The sequence below is a fragment of the Berghia stephanieae genome, chromosome 3 (assembly GCF_034508935.2).
Source record: "Berghia stephanieae isolate SIO BIC M18660-M18661 chromosome 3, UCSD_Bste_1.3, whole genome shotgun sequence".
NCBI classification, from domain to species: Eukaryota; Metazoa; Mollusca; class Gastropoda; order Nudibranchia; family Aeolidiidae; genus Berghia; species Berghia stephanieae.
Window position 1 is genome coordinate 105,148,527 of NC_088362.1, and position 8,948 is coordinate 105,157,474.

General features: G+C 37.1%; 1 non-coding gene across 1 annotated transcript in view; it reads left to right on the forward strand.

Annotated features, from left to right (window-relative positions):
* The first annotated feature begins 8,847 nt into the window (after positions 1-8,847).
* Positions 8,848-8,948, forward strand: part of LOC144969794 (small nucleolar RNA U3) — a 222-nt gene continuing 121 nt past the window's right edge. Inside the window, exon 1 of the small nucleolar RNA XR_013644863.1 lies at positions 8,848-8,948. This exon is cut by the window's right edge and continues 121 nt beyond it. This is a non-coding gene — a small nucleolar RNA (small nucleolar RNA U3).

Genomic DNA, 8,948 nt, shown 5'->3' on the forward strand with positions numbered 1-8,948 from the left:
AATTAATTACGTCACAATAGAGCGTGATGATCACTAAAAGAAGGAAAATAATGGATTGGAGGTGGTCTCGTGTTATTACAATCAATGGGATTATGAATTACCTTCGGCACTGCTGCATGACAGTATTAAAAAACACACACACGAAAATAACTTCGTTTTGGTGATCGTCGCCGTGTATTGTGGCCATTAACATCTCTACTAATAATAGATGATAATGATTGTGGCCTAAGTTTTGGGTCAAAGTGATATTAAGCTGCTAGAAGCCGTGGACTTGTGCAGCTATGTGGTCTAGTGGTATGACACTCGCTTTCGGACCGGAAGGTTCGAGCCTCGCTCGGCGCATAGTTGAGTCCTTGGCAAAGGCTCTTTACTCACATTCTCTCACCGTACTCAAGTGTATAATGAGTACCTGGCCGTTAACAGCGTTGTCTCTGTCCGAAAAAATTGTAATATCGCCTAACAGGGGTCATGTCTCGTCCTACATGTTATGTGTTGCTGTTGGCCAGGGACCCCTTGTAAAGCGCTTTGAGCACGTTTATTGGACATTGCCCTATATAAAAGCTCAATTTAAAAGCTGTGGACTGTAAAAAGTGATAACCAGAAATGAATATAACGGCTTCAAAAAAAAAAAAAAAAAAAAAAAAAAAAAAAAAAAGAACGAAATACCAAACATATCTCGTACGTATTAATAGTAGTCGATCTGGAGTTTTTTTTTAAAGCAATGTATTTTATGTTTTTATTGTTTTTTGTTTTGTTGTTGTTGTTGTTGGCTGAAGAAGGCTTCCTGGTCGTCAATACAAATCACCCATCCTCCCTCTTTTACGTCCCGTAATAGGGAATGAGATTAGCGAAAGAGTAGCGTCCCTTGATTGGACGTCACCGGCGGAAAAGTTATTCGAGAGAGAACGTCATGTTGGTTGTGCGCATGCGTCTCTCGTCCTCGCTTCCGGTGAAAGCGGCTTGAGACACTTCACCGAAAGCGAGGACGAGAGAGACGCATGCGCAAAACCAAATTAACGTTCTCTCTGCAAGGTGACGTCCAATCAAGGGACGCTACTCCTATACTAAGAATCTGCCCATGCATGCTGCTACTAAAATGGTTATGCCACCTAATGATTCAATATGTGACCCATCGTCCCAAAACGGTATTATGTCGGATCGAATCATATGCTTAAAAGTCGGATTTAATGTTAAACTGATCAAAATTATAAGCTGTTGGCATTAGCACCCTAAAATATGGTATCCATTCTCCTCAATAAAACATACATACTCAACCAAAGTCTGATATTTCTGGCTATAAATTCAATTTTCAACATCTTAACCAACCCGACTTAATACCGTTTTGAGGCGAAGGGTCACATATTATGTAACCTTTTCATTTTCATTATCAGTCATCAGAATGACTGGTTTCATACACATTTCCAATGAGTTTGGAACCGAATGAGTAGAGTGTGTGACGTCACGACCTCCCTGCCCTATTGGCAAGGTCATATTGTATTATTGAGCTTTTAAGTTGAGCTTTTATATAGAGCAATATCCACTAAACGTGCTCAAAGCGCTTTACAGGGGATCCATGACCATCAGCAACACTTAACATGTAGGTTGAGACATGACGCTGTTAACGGCCAGGTATTCATTTTACACCTGAGTACGGTGAGAGAATGTGTGTAAAATGAGCACCTGACAACATTCTCCCTGTCCCAAAAATTAAAAAAAATATTACCACCCCCCCCCCCCCCAAAAAAAAAAAGACAACAAAAAAAAAACAAAAAACAAAACAAACAAACCAACAACAACAAAAAACAAAACAAAAAATGCAATATCGCCTCACCGGCCGCCGGCCTCATGTCTCGTCCTTCATGTTAAGTATTACGGACCCCTTTGTAAAACGCTTGGAGCAGGTTTAGTGGATATTTCTCAATATAAATTATGCTCAAGTTCTTTTGGGTTAAGAAATACAACGACAAAAAAAAAAAAAAAAAAACAACAAAAAAAAAAAAAAAAAAAAAACAAACAAAAAAAAAACAAACAAAAACAAACAAAAAAAAAAAAACAAAACAAAAAAAAACAAAAAAACAAAAACAAAAAACACTCATTAACCTGTGGTGTTAATTGATATAAGAAATTATAAAATCTGGCTTATTTAAATGTCTGGGGTACTTCCAACTTGCATATTCTATATTGTGAATCATTTTTTAAATGATTTGGCCAACATTTTTTTCTTCAAACATCGATTAAAAATGGCCCAACTTGCCAAAATTACTTAAACCCGAAAGTTCGAAAAGATGCTGATTTAAGAAAATTTTGACAGATTCAAAATTATGGCTAAATTTGATTTAAAAAAAAGGGTTTTTATCTAATGTGATGCGGATTTTAAATTTGGCCATAAAAGCTCGGCTTTATTATAACATGACCGTTTACTAGATTGTCATGGTTTTAATAATCATGTTGTATGTAAATTGTCATTACGCAACAGGGGTGACCGGGTCAGTAAGGTAAATACGTCACACATCATTACGATATTGAAAGCAATGTTCTTACTCAACACTCTACACCTTTACTAGCATTGTGTGACACTGCTCGGTCATAAGAGCTTTATTAGGTCAGTTAATGTTCAACCTGACCTGTTCCATACATCGTTGAATCTGTGCATGGGTGTGCATGATCAACTTAATAGATGATGGTAATAATAATAATAATAATAATAATAATAATAATAATAATAATAATATATAATAATAATAATAATAATAATAATAATAATAATAATAATGATACTACTACTACTGCTACTACTACTACTACTACTATACTACTACTACTACTACTACTACTACTACTACTACTACTACTACTACTACTACTACTACTACTACTACTACTACTAATATTAATATAATAGTAATGATAATGATGATGCTGTTGATGATAATGTGATGATGATGTGATGATGATGATGATGATGATGATGATGATGATGATGATGATGATGATGATGATGATGATGATGATGATAAAATATACATTAATGGGGTTGGGATCAGTGAACTACAAAACAAAGAACGCATAAAAGGAGCCATAAACCCAGAGAGAAAAAAAAAAAATTCGACAAAACTATCAACCATTATAGGGAATGAGATTCGCGGAAGAGTAGCGTCCCTTGATTGGACGTCACCGGCGGAGAAGTTATTAGAGAGAGAACGTCAATATGATTTTGCGCATGCGTCTCTCGTCCTCGCTTCCGGTGAAACCGTCTTGACGTTCTCTCTGTAAGGTGACGTCCAATCAAGGGACGCTACTCTTCCGCTAATCTCATTCCCTATTTTGAACAAACAGATAGTACTAAAAACTATTTGTTAACCAAAATTTAACAGAGCCATTATTTGGCAAACATTGCTAAATATCTACATATAGTTTACAAGGTGTGAAAGTCGTTATAGTAGTTAAAAGAAGGGTGCCCGTTGTCAGTTGGATCCCGAGTTTGGCTGACAACGTGATACAAAATTTTAGTCTCTCTTGCCATGTAGCACTTCTCCATTCCCTATATTAAAAAAAAATAATCGAGCTTTATGTTGCGCAATATCCACTAAATGTGCTCAAAGCGCTTTACAAGGGGCCATGGTCAACAGCAACATTTAACATGTAGGACGGGACATGCCGCCTATTAGGCGATATTACAATTTTTCGGACAAAGACAACGCTGTTAACGGCCAGGTACTCATTTTACACCTGAGTAAGGTGAGAGAATGTGAGTAAAGAGCCTTTTCCAAGGACTCAACTATGCGCCGAGCACGAGGCTCGAACCCAGGACCTTTTGATCCGAAAGCGAGTGTCATACCACAAGACCTTGGAGAAGGCTCTTTACTCACATTCTCTCACCGTACTCAGGTGTAAAACGAGTACCTGGCCGTTAACAGCGTTGTCTTTGTCCAAACAAAAATTTGTAATTTCGCCTAACAGGCGCCATGTCCCGTTCTAAATGTTACGTGTTGCTGTTGGCCAGGACCCCTTGTAAAGCGCGTTGAGCACGTTTAGTGGATATTGCGCTTTATAAAAGCTCAAGTTTTTTTTTTTTTTTTACAGAACACATGAAGATTTGACAAAGCGACTATGAAATAGTACCAGACAACACAGAAAAGATACGTTCTAAATGTGTATGTCAACAAAGTAATAATTAATAATTCAAGCAGAACATTAACAAAACACGCTGTTTGAATGCGTGATCGAGCACTGTGGTTACCGATATCTGGGATTTGCCAACTGTAGAAATATTTTAGTATTATATTATAGACTTTTTTCGTTAACAAATTTTTTGTATTTGACTCCATTAAAAAAACGACCAAAAAACTTGAGTTTATATATAGATAGTGCAATTTCCACTTAACGTGCTCAACGTGCAAAAAGATGCGATTACAATTTCCTTTGGACAAAGACAAAGCTGCCATTGTCACTGGCGATTTTACACCTTTTTATGGCGATAAACTGCGAGTAAAGAGTCTTTTCCACGGTGAGACTCCAACTAAACCCGCTGTCCAACAGATCATACGCTGAATATAATTAATATCAATTGACCACAAAGCCCCACAAATGTTATAAATTTGTATAAAGTACACAATGTCAGTTACAGTTCCATGAGATTAATCAACACTACTCTTATGACCCTAGAATACTGCGGTCCTAATCGTTATTTTATCACTAAAATGAATTTTTGTAACACTATTATTCGAATGGTATTGTGTCTGGATTAATAAGATGGGGGAGGGGGGGGGGGGGTATTAAAATCAAAATAAAAGATTAAATCCAAGTTGCCTATATTTTAGTTTACTATAAATCCAATTTTCAGCATCTGAATCAACTCGGCTTAACAGATAGTTCAAAGATGACGTCACTCAGGTCTTTGTTATTGTTTTTTTGCCATCCGCGTTTATGACTAATTCTCAAAAAACTATATTAACCTGACTATAAACGTTCATAGTTACACAGTTTTGTGTGTTGATCCGTTATACTTCCGGATGGCAATGTTATGAGCTTCTTAGCCAAGCGCATACTATCTATACCAGTTGGAGATGACTGTTTCTCGTATTTCCTTGACCTAAGTTGACCAACTTACTGGTTTAATCAATTTCAATTCTATGGTTCACGGTGTCTTTTGTCAAAGACCCATTGTAAAAAGTTGTCATGTCTTTCATCGCGCGAATGACCCGTGGACACCATGACTGTTTCTAATCAAAGTCCACTCTGAGGTCGCAACAAAATAGTGAATACAATTTAAAAAGGACACAAATAAATCCGAAATAACGTGATCGATTGAACAATCTTATCTTTTTTTGAAATGTCGATCTTTTTCCCTACTGTGGCTCTGTGTCGTTATTTTATCTATTGGGGAAAGGGGGGTGGGGGGGGGGGTAGGTATCGTTTCATCTGTTTTTATTAGTATATAGGTCATGTAAATTAACGGGGAAAAAAAGAGCATTATATCTGTTAACCAGTTAACTGCGGCTATGTGGTCTTGTGGTATGACACTCGCTTTCGGATCGGAAGTTCCTGGGTTCGGGCCTCGCTCGGCACATAGTTGAGTCCTTGGAAAAGGCTCTTTACTCACATCTCTCACCGTACTCAGGTATAAAATGATTACCTGGCCGTTAACAGCGTTGTCTCTATCCGAAAAAATTATATCTCCTAACAGGCGTCATTTCCCGTCCTACATGTTAAGTGTTGCTGTTGGCCGGGGACTAATTGTAAAGCGCTTTGAGCACGTTTAGTGGATATTGCGCTAGATAAAAGCTCAATTTTTTTTTTTTTAAAAAACTGCAGTACTCTGGAAAACCACGTATTTAAAGATTTGGCCAGAAAACTCATCCTTTATAGATCTATCGACTTAAATGACCCTCATCTTGCCAAATATTCTCCAACCTGGGACTTCGCAAAGTCTCATGATTGAGAGCTTTTGCCAAGATGAGGGGTCCTATAAATCGATAGATATTTGAAGGACGAGTTTTCTGGCCAAATTTTTAAATACACGTTTTTTTTCCAGAGTACGGCAGTTAAATGGTTACACATTTAAAACAAAATCAAAGCTGAAGATGAAAACTTGCAATTTTGGGAACAAAACCTATGTCGATGACAAAATAAATAAATAAAATGATGACTAATGTTAAATATAATTGAATTCAACTACTTTTAAAGGCCTGCAACTCTTATAGACGACTCTGCGTTATTTACACAATAATAAATGTTACTGATTTAATAGACAGAATTCACTTCAATTTAGTATAAAAGTAAGACTGTTCTCTGCGGTCTCAATGTCTTTATAGTGGAAAATGTGACCCTCCGTGTCAAAGCGGTATGTCGGGATCCACTCGGTTAGGGAAATTGAATTCTTTGCCACAAACATCAAACTTGGGTTTAATTTCTGTACGTAATGCTGGAGTATAAATACTATTTTTTGCTTTACAAAAACTTATAAGGTCCAATTTCTCATCATTCTATCTCTAAATTCACTTTTTGGGGTCTGAATCATTCCGACATAATACCGTTTTGAGACGGAAGGTTACAAATACAATTCACAAGATTTCTCAATAATGATGCAAGATGTTGTAATAATATCATGGTGTGTGTGTTCAGGACAAGTTTTGGCGGAAACTGCCCGTTCTGGTCTCATTGGGAGTCAACAGCCCTCTTTATTTGGAGGCATTCTTCCGGCGGGGGGGGGGGGGGGGGGGGGGGGGGGGGGGGGAGTCTTTTAGAATAATCCTGGATAAACCCATCGGGGATCGAACTCACACAGAATAGATAGAACGAAATTGACGTCACTCGGGTATTTGTTGTTTTTAACCAGCCATTTTTATGGGTAGTTCTCACGAAATTGTTTTATCTGATTATAAACATTTAAGGTTGCACATTGTTTTGCGTTGTTACATTAACTCCTGCTGGCAGATGTTATGAGGTTTTTTAAAAACTGAACGCAATACATCAATAGGTTCACTGGACGCCCCTCGTTATATATACATTCGGACATGGACACTATCAGGCAATAGGGAATGAGATTAGCGGAAGAGTAGCGTCCCTTGATTGGACGTCACCGGCGGAGAAGTTATTAGAGAGAGAACGTCAATATGGTTGTGCGCATGCGTCTCTCGTCCTCGCTTTCGGTGAAAGCGGCATGAGACACTTCACCGAAAGCGAGGACGAGAGAGACGCATGCGCAAAACCATATTGACGTTCTCTCTGTAAGGTGACGTCCAATCCTGGGACGCTACTCTTCCGCTAATTTCATTCCCAAAAGAGGCAAAACATTTGGTTAATATGTCAATGTAGTAATAGTAAGCTACCATTTGTATGATTTGGCGTGAGGGCAATGGTCCATTGTTTTTATTGTTTTCGTTTTTTTTTTTTTTTAGATTCAATTTCTAGGGATTGTTTACTTGAGCTTTTATAAAGCGCATTATCCACTAAACGTCCTCAAAGAGCTTTACAGGGGGGTCCCCAGCAAACAGCGACATGTAACATGTACCACGAGACATGGCGATATTACTTTTTTTTCGGACAGAGATAGCTCTGTTCACGGCCAAGCACTCATTTTACACATGAGTACGAATAGAGAATGTTTGTTTTAAAAAAACAACCTTTTACAAGGACACAACTATGAGTCGTTCAGAGCGGGACTCGAATCCAGAACCTTCCGATCCGAAGGCGAGTGTCATACCACTAGACCTCATATTTGCAGGTCTAATTTATCCTGGTTGTTATGGACAATATTTTGCGTTGGTTTGAGAGAATTTCCTTTACAACAATGAGCCCATAACCATTTGGGTTATCAGACCTGGAAATAAGTACACGTGGTTCTCAAAAACAACAACAACAACAACTTTAAAAAAAAAATCAAAAACAAAAATAATAGAAACAAATGAAAAAAAAAAACCCAACAAAACTAATCAAAACAAAAACAACCCCCCCCCCCCCCCCCCCCCCCCCCCCCCCCCCCCCCCCCCCCACCCCCCCCCCCCCCCCCCCCCCCAACAGCAAATCAACAGCAAAAATGAGAAACAGAAAAAAGGCAAAACAAAAATAAACAACAAAGAAAAATAAAACAAACTAAAAATCAATACAAAAAAAACAAAACAAACAAACAAAAAACAAAAAAAAAAAACAAAAAAACAAAAACAAAAAAAAACAACAAAAAACAAAAAACAAAGGCAAAACAACAACTGAGTAAGTCCAAATCGGTAAATACACAATGGAAAAAACAAAGGAAAACAAACGAAAACTATTCATTAAGATAATTTTAAATTAATCTCACAATTTAGTCCGGCTATCAGCCTAAAAATATGTCCATCGTCATTGTCAGGTACACCAGAACAAGGTAGGTACCTACGTATGTACCCCCACAATAGACATCCGAAAACGACTTTGACCCTCACTGAGCCCTAAATTTAAGAGGAAAGTCCTATTATAATGATAATCAGTCGTTGGTGTTATAGGCATTTTTTTTTTCTTTTCAATTGAAAATTGATTTTTACAAAATTTCCCACAAATCAAAATAAAGTTTAAACCAAAGCACCTGGAAGTATAGTATAAATATTTACGAGTTAGCTTTTGAGTTATTTCCCTTTGAAATTTATTATATGATATAATCAATAAAAACTCAATGTACACATCTTTTAAAGTTACAAAAAATATTGAAGATTACTAAAATTACTTTTTTTTTGTATAAAACTAACAAAAAATCACTAAAACTTTAAAATAAATATTTTAAACAACTTATAAAGTCAGATATGATTACTATTAAACTTGAATTTTTAATTGATAGTGTCATATATATATTGATCTCAAAATTCATGACGCATTAAGACCATACTCTTAGGGATCATTTCTAGAGTATGCATTGCGGAAACATCGTGCTAAGTTGACCGGAATCCAAACCACGATGACGAGACTTGGTCACTTCC